We start from the raw sequence: 18,960 nt of genomic DNA, 5'->3' as shown, positions 1-18,960 counted from the left end.
TGGCTGAGTGGTTAAGGCGATGGACTGCTAATCCGTTGTGCTTTGCATGTGTGAGTCGAATTCCAGCCTGGTCGTTCGTTTAAGAGAGCCCGGTGTTTACGTGGAAGGTAATCTTTGTGCTTTGAAGCATGTTATGGCAAAATTGAGTGTGATCTTACCGAAAATAGTTGCAAAAACATACACGTACACATATGTGCCACAGTCCAGCTTCCATCAGTAAAGTGGAAACATATGTGACGAGGTGGCTGAGTGGTTAAGGCGATGGACTGCTAATCCATTGTGCTCTGCACGCGTGGGTTCGAATCCCATCCTCGTCGCTCAAATGCTCTGGTTTTTGAGAGAGCCCGGTGCTTCCGTGGAAGGTGTTTTACTCGCACCCTCTTAGCGATTTGAAGGATGTTATGGTAAAAGTTAATCCAGCCTCCGGCAGGGATGGACCGCTAATCCATTGTGCTCCGCCTGTGTAAGTTCAAATCCCATTCTCGTCGTTCAATTGCTTTAGTGTTTTAGAGAGCCTGGTGCTTCCATGGAAGGTTTCTTACACGCACTCTGCTTGCATTCTGAAGAATGTTATGGTACAGGTTAATCCAGCCTGCTGCATGTTTAGGAGCTACACGAAAGTTGCAACATGTTAAAGAAACAGAAGCACAGCTATCCTTTTCAACAGAACATTAAGCCTACTAAGAGGCTGACAAAAATTGCCTGAGCTGACTGTATTTCAAGTCATCTCAGCAAGGTACTGGGTAAAGTTTTCAACCAGCAATGATCACGCCTCGGATAGACCTCATAGGCTACGATATTGCCTCTGCGAAAGTATAGCTATAACAGCTACGAACTCTTCTGTGTACCAATCTGGACATGCAACGACAAGGTGGCATCAAACTTTAAACTGCCAGCAATCAGCCTTCTGGCACCAATGAGTGCATGCTGTGCCCGCAGAACAGGTTATTGATTTGTCCAAAAATAATTACTTATACATTGTTTCATTTTTACTGAAAGAAAAGTATACACTACTTATGTGAATCTGGGAGAAGAGAATTGTGGGTAATCTGGTAAAGGGAGCGGAGTCACAACGCTGAACGGCAGAGAAAAGGGTTGAGATTGGGATGTATTTATTGGGCTGTACAGGGACTGGGGTAAGGTAATGAAGAATGCAAGGGCACTGAAACCATATTTTGACAGAAATCCAAGGTCAGCTATGCTGCCATTTTTAGACTCAGGCATTCTGTCTAGTTTCTCTCCAACAAAACCAGAAGAAACATGTTGCAGTTAATGTTGAACAATAAAGCCTGGTTTATACTTCTGTGTCAAGTGATCAGCGTGATCCACGGCGCAAGCCTTGCGCGTAGCCGTGCACTTATACTTCTGCGCACTGTTTCTGTTGCTCTGCAATACACTTCCGAAAAGCTAGCTGGCAGTAGGTGTTTATGTTTCTCTGTGTTGAGTTTCTTCGCTGGTGTTTTGTTTATTTCTGAACGCTTCCTTAATGTGCATGTGGCTCAAATTCGCTCATTTTGAGGCAGGAACCAGTGGACGTGCAACAACTTTAATTAAAAGGTAAACACAAAACAACAGTCTCCATGCGGAGCTCCTTCATGGGACTCCACACTTTTTTTTTTCATGGGACTCCACACTTCACGCTCGTGAGGCTCTCACCTCCGCCCACACTCGTCAGCGCTACCAAGTCGACCAATCTCAGAGCTACGCGTACGCGTTACATTTTTTGAGAGGTGCGCGTCAATGTCGCCGACGGCCACAGCGAGGTGCTATGCAACTACATGTAGGCTGCGCCGTAGCATACGCGTGAGCTTGACGCCGAGGTATAAATCAGCCTTAACTCTGGGGCACTGATCAGAGCTACTGATAAAGCTCCTTATGACAACCTTTATCTTCATCTTTTCTGTAAGAACATCCATTCGAGTCCCAAAAGTTAATCCTTTCTCTAGCACAACGCTGTGCTTACACGTGATGAGGTGGCCGAGTGCTTAGGTTAGTATGTTGTACTCTGCAAGTTCTGGTTTAAATCCCATCCTCACAGTTTCACTGTTTTGAGAGAGGCAACTGCTTCTGTCTAAGGTTTCTTACTTGCACCTCTCAGCGTCTTAAAGGATGTTTATGGCAAAATTGTATGTAATACTTAGCGAAAATAGCTGCAAAAACATACGTATATGCCATAGTCCAGCCTCCATTAGGAGAGCACCTATATGCGCGGCGAGGTGGCTGAGTGGTTAAGGCGATGGACTGCTAATCTGTTGTGCTTTGCATGTGTGAGTCGAATTCCAGCCTGGTCATTCTTTTAAGAGAGTCCGGTGTTTACGTGGAAGGTAACTTACTTGCACCCTCTTCGTGCTTCGAAGCATGTTATGGCAAAATTGAGTGTCATCTTAACGAAAATAGTTGCAAAAACATACACGTACACATATGTGCCCTCTAGAGTGCCCTCTAAACTCTGGTTGCCTTTCGCAGAAACCTACGCTTTCTCTCACCCAATAGACTATCCACCATTCTTTCAAACTCTCTTCCTCCATCTTGCAAACTCTCTGCACTTGATACGAACAGCGCCACTGATACACTCTGCTCCACGCTAGCATCATGTCTAGACAGACTATGTCCTCTTACATCCAGGCCAGCCCGTGCCAGTCCTCTTGCACCCTGGCTCTCTGATGTTCTCTGTGAGCATCGCTCAAAACTTCGGGCTGCTGAGAGAATTTGGCGAAAAACTAAAAGTCCTGAAAAGTGTGTAAACATGCTCCATGGACATCGACCATCGACGTTTATTATAGTTTTTAAAACATTTGTTCGAATTGTTTAATTTTTATTTTTTTTTTAAAGGTTATTTTGGAAAAAAGTGTATGCATATAAGTAAAGCTTGCTTGTTTTTACTCAATATTTAAAATCTTTTGATAAGAAATATTTAAAATATTATTATTTTTATTATTATGATGATACTCAGCTATACCTCACCCTGATGATCCCTCGGTTCCAGCTCGCATTTCAGCCTGCCTGTCAGACATTTCACACTTGATGAAAGATCATCATCTTCAGTTTAACCTCGCGAAAACGGAAATGCTTGAAGTTTCTGCCAACCCGACTCTACACCATAACTTTTCAATCCAGATGGATGGGGCAACCATTACTGCATCCAAAATGGTAAAAAGCCTTGGAGTAACGATTTATGACCAACTAAACTTCTCTGACCACATTTCTAGAACTGCTCGATCTTGCAGATTCGCACTTTATAACATCAGAAAGGTCCGACTCTTCCTATCTGAACATACAGCTCAACTCATTGTTCAAGCTCTTGTTCTCTCCAAACTGGACTATTGCAACTCTCTACTAGCCGGGCTTCCAGCTAATTCTATCAAACCTCTTCAGCTGCTTCAGAACGCAGCAGCACGAGTGGTCTTTGATGAACCCAAAAGAACACATGTAACTCCGCTACTCACCTGTTTGCACTGGCTGCCAGTTGCTGCTCGCATCAAATTCAAAGCTCTGATGTTTGCTTACTAAGCGACCTCTGGCTTTGCTCCTTCGTATCTGCTCTCACTTCTGCAGATATATGTGCCCTCCAGAAACTTGCGTTCTGTGAATGAACATCGCCTCGTTGTTCCATCCCTAAAAGGGAAGAAATCACTTTCCCGAACTCTCACATTCAATCTGCCCAGTTGGTGGAATGAACTCCCTAACTACATCAGAACAGCAGAGTCACTTGCTGTCTTCAAGAAACGACTAAAAACTCAACTGTTTAGTCTCCAATTTCCTTCCTAATCTTAACTGCCTCTCCGGCTATACCACTAACTGTACTCTCTCTCTCTCTCAAAAAAATAAATAAAAATAAAATAAAATAAATTTACTAATGCTTAGCTTCTTAGACTTTACACACCTGATACTTGTCTATAGCACTTGTTTACTGCTGCTCTTATAGTTGTGTAAATTGCTTCCTTTTCCTCATTTGTAAGTCGCTTTGGATAAAAGCGTCTGCTAAATGACTAAATGTAAATGTAAAATGTTATGTTAATGTACAAAATAAACCTGATTTAAAGCCCACAAACTGGGATTGAAGCGTCTTCTTTTATAATTGTTCTGACACACAGCTGTGCTGATGAAGTAAAGCTAAGCTAAATTGCTGTAATTCATTACACACATGCAATGTTTTAAAAACATTTTAAACTTGTAAAACTCACTCTTGATCACATTTGATGATCATTGATGATCCTAGCGAACTGAACAGACCTTTTATTCCCGGTTGCTTGCACGTCTGGTCTTGTTGATATGATTATACACGTGACTACCGGGACATGTTAATACGCACAGCTGTCAATCAAGTCAGTGGTCGGGGGGACCGCACTCCTACGTCAAGTTGCAGTCGATCTGAAAACTGCTCCAATTGGTCCACCATTTTTATAATGTTAAATTTGAAAAAAAAAAAAGGACTGGGTGTGTTTATATTACCTCAATATGACGGTCTATACACTATATCTACACACATGTCTGTGCAAACAGCTTGAAAAGTAGATTTTTCACCATAGGTGCCCTTTAAATCAGTGTGTTATCACCATGCTATTATTTTAATCAACCTAAACTAACAACCCTTTGTTATCTCAACAACTTTAGTGAAGCTAGTTGACTTGACAAAAAAAATATGTTGTGATAACAAATAAAGGATATAATTTTATACAGAGTAGACAAAATCACATGAAACAAAACTAGACAAAACCTGACAAAATCAGGCAAAACTAAACTAGGCAAAACTATACAAAATTGGACAAAATAAAACTACACAAAACTAGACAAAACTTGACAAAATCAGACAAAAAAGCTAGACAAAAGTAGACAAAATCAGACAAAACAAAAGTAGACAAAATCAGACAAAAGTAGAACAAATCGGACAAAACAAAACTAGACAAAAGTAGACAAAATCAGACAAAACAAACATAGACAAAATCAGACAAAACAAAACAAACGTAGACAAAATCAGACAAAACAAAAGTAGACAAAATCAGAAAAAACAAAAGTAGACAAAAAAAGACAAAAAAGCTAGACAAAATACGACAAAAGTAGACCAAATCGGACAAAACAAAACTAGACAAAAGTAGACAAAATCAGACAAAACAAAGGAGACAAAATCAGACAAAACAAAACAAACGTAGACAAAATCAGACAAAACAAAAGTAGACAAAATCAGACAAAACATAATTAGACCAAAAAGACAAAATCAGACAAAACAAAACAAGAAAAAAGTAGATAAAATCTGACAAAACAAAAGTAGACAAAAATAGACAAAATCAGACAAAACTAGACAAAACAAAACTAGACAAAACTAAACAAAAGGAGACAAAACTAAACAAAAATAGACAAAACTAAACAAAATGAGAAAAACTAAAAAAAAATAGACAAAATCAGACAAAAAACTAGACAAAATCAGACAAAAGTAGACAAAATCAGACAAAACAAAAGTAGATAAAAGTAGAAAAAATCTGACAAAACAAAAAACTAGACAAAAGTAGACAAAATCTGAAAAAAGTAGACAAAATTAGACAAAAGATTAGACTAAATCAAACAAAAGTTGACAAAAACAGACACAACAAAACTAGACAAAAGTAGACAAAACAAAGCTAGACAAAAATAGACAAACCTAGACAAAACAAACTAGACAAAACTAGACAAAAGTAGACAAAATCAGACAAAACAAAACTACACAAAATCTGAAAAAACAAAACTAGACAAAAATAGACAAAATCTGACAAAACAAAAGTAGACAACATCAGACAAAACACATCTAGACAAAATCAGACAAAACAAAAGTAGACAAAATCTGACAAAACAAAACTAGACAAAAGTAGAAAAATCAAACAAACGAAACAAGACAAAAAATTTGACAAAAGTAGACAAAATCAGACAAAACTAGACAAAAGTAGACAAAATCAGACAAAAAGAAATTAGACAAAACTAGACAAAATCAGACAAAATTAAACAAAATTAGACAAAATAAGACAAAAAACTAGACAAAATCAGACAAAAGCAGACAAAATCAGACAAAACAAAAAACTAGACAAAAGACAAAAATAAGACAAAAAGAAATTAGACAAAACTAGACAAAATCGGACAAAACTAAACAAATCTAGACAAAACTAAACAAAACCAGACAAAATTAGACAAAATCGGACAAAACTAGACAAAACTAAACAAAAATAGACAAAATCAGACAAAACTAAACAAAATGAGACAAAAATAAACAAAACTAGACAAAAGTAGACAAAATCAGACAAAACAAAACTAGACAGAAGTAGACAAAATCAGACAAACAAAACTAGACAAAACAAAAATAGACAAAAGTAGACAAAATCAGACAGAACTAGACAAAAGTAGACAAAATCAGAAAAAAGAATTTAGACAAAACTAGACAAAATCGGACAAAACTAAACAAAACTAGACAAAAGTAGACAAAAGCAGACAAAACGAAATTAGACAAAACTAGACAAAACCAGACAAAACTAGACAAAAGTAGACAAAACTAAACAAAAATAGAAAAATCAGACAAAACTAAACAAAACTACACAAAAGTAGACAAAATCAGACAAAACTAAACAAACCTAGACAAAACAAAACTAAACAAAAATAGACAAAATCAGACAAAACTAAACAAAACAAGACAAAACTAAACAAAACTAGACAAAAGTAGACAGAATCAGACAAAACAAAAGTAGACAAAAGTAGACAAAATCAGCCAAAACAAAAGTAGACAAAATCTGACAAAACAAAACTAGACAAAAGTAGACAAATCAGCCAAAACAAAAGTAGACAAAATCTGACAAAACAAAACTAGACAAAAGTAGACAAAATCAGACAAACAAAACTAGACAAAAAACTAGACAAAATCAGACAAAAGTAGACAAAATTGGACAAAACTAGACAAAACTAAACAAATCTAGACAAAACTAAACAAACCGAGACAAAACAAAACTAGACAAAACTAAACAAAAATAGACAAAATCAGACAAAACTAAACAAAATGAGACAAAATTAAACAAAACTAGACAAAATCAGACAAAACAAAACTAGACAAAAGTAGACAAAATCAGACAAACAAAACTAGACAAAAAACCAGACAAAATCAGACAAAACTAAACAAAATGAGACAAAATTAAACAAAACTAGACAAAATCAGACAAAACAAAACTAGACAAAAGTAGACAAAATCAGAAAAACAAAACTAGACAAAACAAAAATAGACAAAAGTAGACAAAATCAGACAAAACTAGACAAAAGTAGATAAAAACAGACAAAACGAAATTAGACAAAACTACACAAAAGTAGACAAAATCAGACAAAACTAAACTAGACAAAAGTAGACAAAATCAGACAAAACACAAGTAGACAAAATCTGACAAATCTAGACAAAATTAGACAAACAAAACTAGACAAAACAAAACTAGACAAAAGTAGACATAATCGGACAAAACTAGACAAAACTAGAAAAAATTAAGACAAAACTAAACAAACCTAGACAAAACAAAACAAGACAAAACTAAACAAAAGGAGACAAAACTAAACAAAAATAGACAAAATTAAACAAAATGAGACAAAACTAAACAAAATTAGACAAAAACTAGACAAAAAAATCAGACAAAAGTAGACAAAATCAGACAAAACAAAAGTAGATAAAAGTAGACAAAATCAGACAAAACAAAAAACTAGACAAAAGTAGACAAAGTCAGCAGAAAAAGTAGAAAATCAGACAAAAGCTAACAAAATCTAGACAACTAAACAAAACCTAAACAAAAGTAGACAAAATCAGGACAAACAAAACTAGACAAAAAAACTAGACAAAATCAGACAAAAGTAGACAAAATCAGACAAAAAGAAATTAAACAAAACTGAACAAAACTAGACAAAATAGGACAAAACTAAACAAATCTAAACAAAACTAAACAAAACTAGACAAAAGTAGACAAAATTGGACAAAACTTAGACAAAACTAAACAAATCTAGACAAAACTAAACAAACCGAGACAAAACAAAACTAGACAAAACTAAAAAAAATAGACAAAATCAGACAAAACTAAACAAAATGAGACAAAATTAAACAAAACTAGACAAAATCATACAAAACAAAAGTAGAAAAAATGTTTCAAAACAAAACTAGACAAAAGTAGACAAAATCAGACAAACAAAACTAGACAAAACAAATCTAGACAAAAGTAGACAAAATCAGACAAAACTAGACAAAAGTAGACAAAATCAGACAAAACGAAATTGGACAAAACTACACAAAAGTAGACAAAATCAGACAAAACTAAACTAGACAAAAGTAGACAAAATCAGACAAAACACAAGTAGACAAAATCTGACAAATCTAGACAAAATTAGACAAACAAAACTAGACAAAACAAAACTAGACAAAAGTAGACATAATCGGACAAAACTAGACAAAACTAAACAAATTTAGACAAAACTAAACAAACCTAGACAAAACAAGACAAAACTAAACAAAAATAGACAAAACTAAACAAAATGAGACAAAACTAAACAAAATTAGACAAAAAACTGAATAAAAAAATCAGACAAAAGTAGACAAAATCAGACAAAACAAAAGTAGATAAAAGTAGACAAAATCAGACAAAACAAAAAACTAGACAAAAGTAGACAAGTCAGAAAAAAGTAGACAAAATCAGACAAAAAAGTAGACAAAATCACAAAAGTTGACAAAAACAGACAAAATAAAACTAGACAAAAGTAGACAAAACAAAACAAAATGAGACAAAACTAAACAAAACCAGACAAAATCAGACAAAACAAAAGTAGACAAAATCTGACAAAACAAAACTAGACAAAAGTAGACAAAATCAAACAAACAAAACTAGACAAAACAAAACTAGACAAAAGTAGACAAAATCAGACAAAACGAAATTAGACAAAACTACACAAAAGTAGACAAAATCAGACAAAACTAGACAAAAGTAGACAAAATCAGACAAAACACAAGTAGACAAAATCTGACAAATCTAGACAGTTAGACAAACAAAACTAGACAAAACAAAACTAGACAAAAGTAGACAAAATCGGACAAAACTAGACAAAACTAAACAAATTTAGACAAAACTAAATAAACCTAGACAAAACAAAACAAGACAAAACTAAACTAAACAAAAGGAGACAAAACTAAACAAAATTAGACAAAATCAGACAAAAAACTAGACAAAATCAGACAAAAGTAGACAAAATCACACAAAACAAAAGTAGATAAAGTAGACAAAATCAGACAAAACAAAAAACTAGACAAAAGTAGACAAAGTCAGAAAAAAGTAGACAAAATCAGACAGAAAGTAGACAAAATCACAAAAGTTGACAAAAACAGACAAAACAAAACTAGACAAAAGTAGACAAAACAAAACTAGACAAAAATAGACAAAATCAGACAAAACGAAATTAGACAAAACTAAACAAACTAGACAAAAGTAGACAAAATCTGATAAAACTAGACAAAACTAAACAAATCTAGACAAAACTAAACATACCTAGACAAAACAAAACTATACAAAACTAGACAAAATCAGACAAAACTAAACAAAACGAGACAAAACTAAACAAAAATAGATAAGGGTAGATAAAATCAGACAAAACAATACTAGACAAAACTAGACAAAAGTAGACAAAGTCAGACAAAACAAAAGTACACAAAATCTGACAACACAAATCTAGACAAAAGTAGACAAAATCTGACGAACAAAACTAGACAAAAAAAACTAGACAAAATCGGACAAAACTAAACAAATCTAGACAAAACTAAACAAAACTAGACAAAATCGGACAAAACTAGACAACACTAAACAAATCTAGACAAAACTAAACAAAAATAGACAAAATGAGACAAAACTAAACAAAATTAGACAAAACAAAACAAAACTAGACAAAAATAGACAAAATCAGACAAAACAAAACTAGACAAAAGTAGACAAAATCTGACAAAACAAAACTAAACAAAACTAGACAAAATCTGACAAAACAAAACTGGACAAAAATAGACAAAATCTGACAAAACGCAACTAGACAAATCAGACAAACAAGTAGACAAAATCTGACAAAACAAAACTAGACAAAAGTAGACAAAATCAGACAAAACTTAACAAGTTTAGACAAAACTAAACAAACCTAGACAAAACAAACTAGACAAAACTAAACAAAAATATACAAAATCAGACAAAACTAAACAAAAAAGGAGACAAAACTAAACACAAATAGACAAAATCAGACAAAACAAAACTAGACAAAATCAGACAAAACTAAAACAAAACGAGAAAAAAACTAAACAAAAACTAGACAAAGGTAGATAAAATAAGACAAAACAAAACCAGACAAAAATAGACAAAATCTGAAAAAACAAAACTAGACAAAAGTAGACAAAATCTGACAAAACAAAACTACACAAAAGTAGACAAAATCTGACAAACAAAACTAGACATAAAAACTAGACAAAATCAGACAACAGTAGACAAAAGTAGACAAAATCAGACAAAAAGAAATTAGACAAAACTAAACAAACTAGACAAAATAGGACAAAACTAAACAAATCTAGACAAAACTAAACAAACCGAGACAAAACAAAACTAGACAAAACTAAACAAAAGGAGACAAAACTAAACAAAATAGACAAAACTAAACAAAAATGAGACAAAACTAAACAAAAATAGACAAAATCAGACAAAAACTAGACAAAATCAGACAAAGTAGACAAAATCACACAAAACAAAAGTAGATAAAAGTAGACAAAATCAGACAAAACAAAAAACTAGACAAAAGTAGACCAAAGTCAGAAAAAAGTAGACAAAATCACAAAAGTTGACAAAAACAGACAAAACAAAACTAGACAAAAGTAGACAAAACAAAACTAGACAAAAATAGACAAAATCAGACAAAACGAAATTAGACAAAACTAAACAAAACTAGAAAAAAGTAGACAAAATCTGATAAAACTAGACAAAACTAAACAAATCTAGACAAAACTAAACAAACCTAGACAAAACAAAACTGTACAAAACTAGACAAAATCAGACAAAACTAAACAAAAATAGACAAGGGTAGATAAAATCAGACAAAACAATACTAGACAAAAGTAGACAAAGTCAGACAAAACAAAAGTACACAAAATCTGACAAAACAAATCTAGACAAAAATAGACAAAATCTGTCAAAACAAAAGTAGACAAAATCAGACAAAACGCATCTAGACAAAATCAGACAAAACAAAACTAGACAAAATCTGACAAAACAAAACTAGACAAAAGTAGACAAAATCAGACAAATAAAACTAGACAAAAAACTAGACAAAAGTAGACAAAATCAGACAAAACTAGACAAAAGTAGACAAAATCAGACAAAAAGAAATTAGACAAAACAACAAAACTAGACAAAATCGGACAAAACTAAACAAATCTAGACAATACTAAACAAAACTAGACAAAATCGGACAAAACTAGACAACACTAAACAAATCTAGACAAAACTAAACAAAAATAGACAAAATCAGACAAAACTAAACTAGACAAAACTAGACAAAATCTGACAAAACAAAACTGGACAAAAATAGACAAAATCTGACAAAACAAAACTAAACAAACTAGACAAAATCTGACAAAACAAAACTGGACAAAAATAGACAAAATCTGACAAAAACAAAGTAGACAAAATCAGACAAAACGCATCTAGACAAAATGAGACAAAATAAGTAGACAAAATCAGACAAAACAAAACTAGACAAAAATAGACAAAACGAAATTAGACAAAACTAGACAAAACTAAACAAATCTAGACAAAACTAAACAAACCTAGACAAAACAAAACTAGACAAAACTAAACAAAAATAGAAAAAATCAGACAAAACTAAACAAAAAAGAGACAAAACTAAACACAAATAGACAAAATCAGACAAAACTAAACAAAACGAGACAAAACTAAACAAAACTAGACAAAGGTAGATAAAATCAGACTAAACAAAACCAGACAAAAATAGACAAAATCTGACAAAACAAAACTAGACAAAAGTAGACAAAATCTGACAAAACAAAACTAGACAAAAGTAGACAAAAATCAGACAAACACAACTAGAAAAAACAAAACTAGACAAACTCACAAAAATAGACAAAATCAGACAAAAACTAAACAAAATGAGACAAAACTAAACAAAAATAGACAAAAAGACAAAAATCAGACAAAAGTAGACAAAATCATACAAAACAAAAGTAGATAAAAGTAGACAAAATCAGACAAAACTAAAAACTAGACAAAAATAGACAAAATTAGACAAAACAAAATTAGACAAGACTAAACAAATCTAGACAAAACTAAACAAACTTAGACAAAACAAAACTAGACAAAACTAAACAAAAATAGACAAAACAAATTTAGACAAAATCAGACAAAACTAAACAAGACTAGACTAAACTAAACAAAACTAGACAAAGGTAGATAAAATCAGACAAAACAAAACTAGACAAAAATAGACAAAATCAGACGAAACAAAATTAGACAAGACTAAACAAAACTAGACAAAAGTAGACAAAATCAGAAAAAACTAAACAAAAAAGAGACAAAACTAAACACAAATAGACAAAATCAGACAAAACAAAACTAGACAAAATCAGACAAAACTAAACAAACCTAGACAAAACAAAACTGTACAGAACTAGACAAAATCAGACAAAACTAAACAAAATCAGACAAAACTAAACAAAAATAGACAAGGGTAGATAAAATCAGACAAAACAATACTAGACAAAACTAGACAAAAGTAGACAAAGTCAGACAAAACAAAAGTACACAAAATCTGACAAAACAAATCTAGACAAAAATAGACAAAATCTGACAAAACAAAACTAGACAAAAGTAGACAAAATCAGACAAAACGCATCTAGACAAAATCAGACAAAACAAAACTAGACAAAATCTGACAAAACAAAAGTAGACAAAATCAGACAAACAAAACTAGACAAAAAACTAGACAAAAGTAGACAAAATCAGACAAAACTAGACAAAAGTAGACAAAATCAGACAAAAAGAAATTAGACAAAACTAAACAAAACTAGACAAAATCAGACAAAACTAAACAAATCTAGACAAAACTAAACAAAACTAGACAAAATCGGACAAAACTAGATAAAACTAAACAAATCTAGACAAAACTAAACAAAAATAGACAAAATCAGACAAAACTAAACAAAACGAGACAAAACTAAACAAAACTAGACAAGGGGTAGACAAAATCAGACAAACAAAACTAGACAAAAATAGACAAAATCAGACAAAACAAAACTAGACAAAAGTAGACAAAATCTGACAAAACAAAACTAGACAAAATCTGACAAAACAAAACTGGACAAAAATAGACAAAATCTGACAAAACAAAAGTAGACAAAATCAGACAAAACGCATCTAGACAAAATCAGACAAAACAAGTAGACAAAATCAGACAAAACAAAAATAGACAAAAATAGACAAAACGAAATTAGACAAAACTAAACAAAACTAGACAAAAGTAGACAAAATCGGATAACTAGACAAAACTAAACAAATCTAGACAAAACTAAACAAACCTAGACAAAACTAAACTAGCCAAAACTAAACAAAAATAGACAAAATCAGACAAAACTAAACAAAAAAGAGACAAAACTAAACACAAATAGACAAAATCAGACAAAACAAAACTAGACAAAATCAGACAAAACTAAACAAAACGAGACAAAACTAAACAAAACTAGACAAAGGTAGATAAAATCAGACAAAACAAAACCTGTCAAAAATAGACAAAATCTGACAAAACAAAACTAGACAAAAGTAGACAAAATCTGACAAAACAAAACTAGACAAAAGTAGACAAAATCAGACAAACACAACTAGACAAAACAAAACTAGACAAAACTCAACAAAAATAGACAAAATCAGACAAAACTAAACAAAATGAGACAAAACTAAACAAAAATAGACAAAATCAGACAAAAAGACAAAAATCAGACAAAAGTAGACAAAATCAGACAAAACAAAAGTAGATAAAAGTAGACAAAATCAGACAAAACTAAAAACTAGACAAAAATAGACAAAATCAGACAAAACAAAAGTAGACTAAATCAAACAAAAGTTGACAAAAACAGACAAAACAAAACTAGACAAAAGTAGACAAAATCAGACAAAACAAAACTAGACAAAAATAGACAAAATCAGACAAAACAAAATTAGACAAGACTAAACAAAAGTAGACAAAATCAGACAAAACAAAAGTAGACAAAAGTAGACAAAATCAGCCAAAACAAAAGTAGACAAAATCTGAAAAAACAAAACTAGACAAAAGTAGACAAAATCAGACAAAACAAAACTAGACAAAAGTAGACAAAATCTGACAAAACAAACTAGACAAAGTAGACCAAAATCAGACAAAACAAACAAATCTAGACAAAACTAACATAGACCAAACAAAACTAGACAAAATAGACAAAATCAGACAAAACGAAATTAGACAAAACTAAACAAAACTAGACAAAAGTAGACAAAATCTGATAAAACTAGACAAAACTAAACAAATCTAGACAAAACTAAACAAAACTAGACAAAATCGGACAAAACTAAACACTAAACAAGTCTAGACAAAATTAAAACAAAAATAGACAAAATCGGACAAAACTAAACAAAATGAGACAAAACTAAACAAAAATAGACAAAATCAGACAAAACTAAACAAAACGAGACAAAACTAAACAAAACTAGACAAGGGTAGATAAAATCAGACAAAACAAAACTAGACAAAAATAGACAAAATCAGACAAAAACAAAACTAGACAAAGTAGACAAAATCTGACAAACAAAAACTAGACAAAAATAGACAAAATCTGACAAAACAAAAGTAGACAAAAATCAGACAAAACGCATCTAGACAAAATCAGAAAAACAAGTAGACAAAATCTGATAAAACTAAACTAGACACAAATAGACTGAACAAAATTAGACAAAACTAAACAAAACTAGACAAAAGTAGACAAAATCGGATAAAACTAGACAAAACTAAACAAATCTAGACAAAAATAAACAAACCTAGACAAAACAAAACTAGACAAAACTAAACAAAAATAGACAAAATCAGACAAAACTAAACAAAAAATAGACAAAACTAAACACAATAGACAAATCAGACAAAACAAAACTAGACAAAATCAGACAAAACTAAACAAAACGAGACAAAACTAAACAAAACTAGACAAAGGTAGATAAAATCAGACAAAACAAAACTAGACAAAAGTTGACAAAATCAGACAAAACAAAACTAGACATAAATAGACAAAATCAGACAAAACAAAATTAGACAAGACTAAACAAAACTAGACAAAAGTAGACAAAATCGGATAAAACTAGACAAAACTAAACAAATCTAGACAAAACTAAACAAACCTAGACAAAACAAAACTAGACAAAATTAAACAAAAATAGACAAAATCAGACAAAACAAAACTAGACAAAATCAGACAAAACTAAACAAAACTAGACAAAACTAGACAAAGGTAGATAAAATCAGACAAAACAAAACTAGACAAAAATAGACAAAATCTGACAAAACAAAACTAGACGAAAATAGACAAAATCAGACAAAACAAAATTAGACAAGACTAAACAAAACTAGACAAAAGTAGACAAAATCGGATAAAACTAGACAAAACTAAACAAATCTAGACAAAAATAAACAAACCTAGACAAAACAAAACTAGACAAAACTAAACAAAAATAGACAAAATCAGACAAAACTAAACAAAAAATAGACAAAACTAAACACAAATAGACAAAATCAGACAAAACAAAACTAGACAAAATCAGACAAAACTAAACAAAACGAGACAAAACTAAACAAAACTAGACAAAGGTAGATAAAATCAGACAAAACAAAACCAGACAAAAAAAGACAAAATCTGACAAAACAAAACTAGACAAAATCTGACAAAACAAAAGTAGACAAAATCAGACAAACACAACTAGACAAAACAAAACTAGATAAAACTCAACAAAAATAGAAAAAAATCAGACAAAACTAAACAAAATGAGACAAAACTAAACAAAAATAGACAAAATCAGACAAACAAAAGTAGACTAAATCAAACAAAAGTTGACAAAAACAGACAAAACAAAACTAGACAAAAGTTGACAAAATCAGACAAAACAAAACTAGACAAAAATAGACAAAATCAGACAAAACAAAATTAGACAAGACTAAACAAAACTAGACAAAAGTAGACAAAATCGGATAAAACTAGACAAAACTAAACAAATCTAGACAAAACTAATTAAACCTAGACAAAACAAAACTAGACAAAACTAAACAAAAATAGACAAAATCAGACAAAACAAAACTAGACAAAATCAGACAAAACTAAACAAAACTAGACAAAACTAAACAAAACTAGACAAAGGTAGATAAAATCAGACAAAACAAAACTAGACAAAAATAGACAAAATCAGACAAAACAAAATTAGACAAGACTAAACAAAACTAGACAAAAGTAGACAAAATCGGATAAAACTAGACAAAACTAAACAAATCTAGACAAAATAAACAAAACCTAGACAAAACAAAACTAGACAAAACTAAACAAAAATAGACAAAATCAGACAAAACTAAACAAAAAATAGACAAAACTAGGCTAAATCAAACAAAAGTAGACAAAATCAGACAAAACAAAACTAGACAAAATCAGACAAAAACTAAACAAAACGAGACAAAACTAAACAAAACTAGACAAAGGTAGATAAAATCAGACAAAACAAAACCAGACAAAAATAGACAAAATCTGACAAAACAAAACTAGACAAAAATAGACAAAAACAGACAACATCAGACAAAACAAAACTAGACAAGACTAAACAAAACTAGACAAAAGTAAGACAAATCGGATAAAACTAGACAAAACTAAACAAATCTAGACAAAACTAAACAAACCTAGACAAAACAAAACTAGACAAAACTAAACAAAAATAGACAAAATCAGAAAAACTAAACAAAAAAGAGACAAACTAAACAACAAATACACAAAATCAGACAAAACTAGACAAAATCGACAAAACTAAACAAAACTAGACAAAACTAAACAAAACTAGACAAAGGTAGATAAAATCAGACAAAACAAAACTAGACAAAAGTAACAAAATCTGACAAAACAAAATTAGACAAAAGTAGACAAAATCAGGACAATACAACTAGACAAAACAAAACTAGACAAAACTCAACAAAAATAGACAAAATGAGACAAAACTAAACAAAATCAGACAAAAATCTAACAAAAGTAGACAAAATCAGACAAAAAAGTAGATAAAAGTAGACAAATCAGACAAAACTAAAAACTAGACAAAATAAACAAAATCAGACAAAAGTAGACTAAATCAAACAAAAGTTGACAAAAGTAGACAAAATCAGACAAAACGCATCTAGACAAAAACAGACAAAACAAAACTAGACAAAATCTGACAAAACAAAACTAGACAAAAGTAGACAAAATCAGACAAACAAAACTAGACAAAAAACTAGACAAGTAGACAAAATCAGACAAAACTAGACAAAAGTAGACAAAATCAGACAAAAAGAAATTAGACAAAACTAAACAAAACTAGACAAAATCGGACAAAACTAAACAAATCTAGACAAAACTAAACAAAACTAGACAAAATCGGACAAAACTAAACACTAAACAAGTCTAGACAAAACTAAACAAAAATAGACAAAATCAGACAAAACTAAACAAAATGAGACAAAACTAAACAAAAATAGACAAAATCAGACAAAACTAAACAAAACGAGACAAAACTAAACAAAACTAGACAAGGGTAGATAAAATCAGACAAAACAAAACTAGACAAAAATAGACAAAACAAAACTAGACAAAAGTAGACAAAATCTGACAAAACAAAACTAGACAAAAATAGACAAAATCTGACAAAACAAAAGTAGACAAAATCAGACAAAACGCATCTAGACAAAATCAGAAAAACAAGTAGACAAAATCTGACAAAACTAAACTAGACACAAATAGACTAAACGAAATTAGACAAAACTAAACAAAACTAGACAAGTAGACAAAATCGGATAAAACTAGACAAAACTAAACAAATCTAGACAAAAAATAAACAAACCTAGACAAAACAAAACTAGACAAAACTAAACAAACAAATAGACAAAATCAGACAAAACTAAACAAAAAATAGACAAAACTAAACACAAAATAGACAAAATCAGACAAAACAAACTAGACAAAATCAGACAAACAACTAAACAAAACGAGACAAAACTAAACAAAACTAGACAAAGGTAGATAAAATCAGACAAAAACAAAACCAGACAAAAATAGACAAAATCTGACAAAACAAAACTAGACAAAAGTAGACAAAATCTGACAAAACAAAACTAGACAAAAGTAGACAAAATCAGACAAACACAACTAGACAAAACAAAACTAAGACAAAACTCAAAAAATAGACAAAATCAGACAAAATAAACAAAATGAGACAAAACTAAACAAATAGACAAAATCAGACAAAACAAAAGTAGACTAAATCAAACAAAGTTGACAAAAACAGGCAAAACAAAACTAGACAAAAGTTGACCAAATCAGACCAAAACAAACTAGACAAAAATAGACAAAACAGACAAAACAAAATTAGACAAGACTAAACAAAACTAGACAAAAGTAGACAAAATCGGATAAAACTAGACAAAACTAAACAAATCTAGACAAACAAAACTAGACAAAATTAAAACAAAAATAGACACAAATCAGACAAAACAAAACTAGACAAATCAGACAAACTAAACAAAACTAGACAAAACTAAAACAAAACTACACAAAGGTAGATAAATCAGACAAAACAAACTAGACAAAAATAGACAAATCAGACAAACAAAATTAGACAAGACTAAACAAAACTAGACAAAAGTAGA

General features: G+C 31.0%; 1 protein-coding gene and 2 non-coding genes across 3 annotated transcripts in view; 2 read left to right on the top strand and 1 right to left on the bottom strand.

Annotated features, from left to right (window-relative positions):
- The window catches only part of LOC130222807 (zinc finger protein 91-like), a 218,630-nt gene that overhangs the window by 94,751 nt on the left and 104,919 nt on the right, over nucleotides 1-18,960 (top strand). The gene's annotated exons all lie outside the window — the stretch shown is intronic.
- trnas-gcu (transfer RNA serine (anticodon GCU)) lies at nucleotides 236-317 on the top strand. The gene has a single exon. It is a non-coding gene; the product is annotated as a tRNA-Ser (tRNA).
- On the bottom strand, nucleotides 677-817 carry LOC130224243 (U4 spliceosomal RNA). Its single transcript, XR_008837310.1, has one exon. It is a non-coding gene; the product is annotated as a U4 spliceosomal RNA (small nuclear RNA).

Source organism: Danio aesculapii, chromosome 4 (genome assembly GCF_903798145.1).
Source record: "Danio aesculapii chromosome 4, fDanAes4.1, whole genome shotgun sequence".
Lineage (NCBI taxonomy): Eukaryota > Metazoa > Chordata > Actinopteri > Cypriniformes > Danionidae > Danio > Danio aesculapii.
This window is presented reverse-complemented; position numbering and strand designations above follow the sequence as displayed.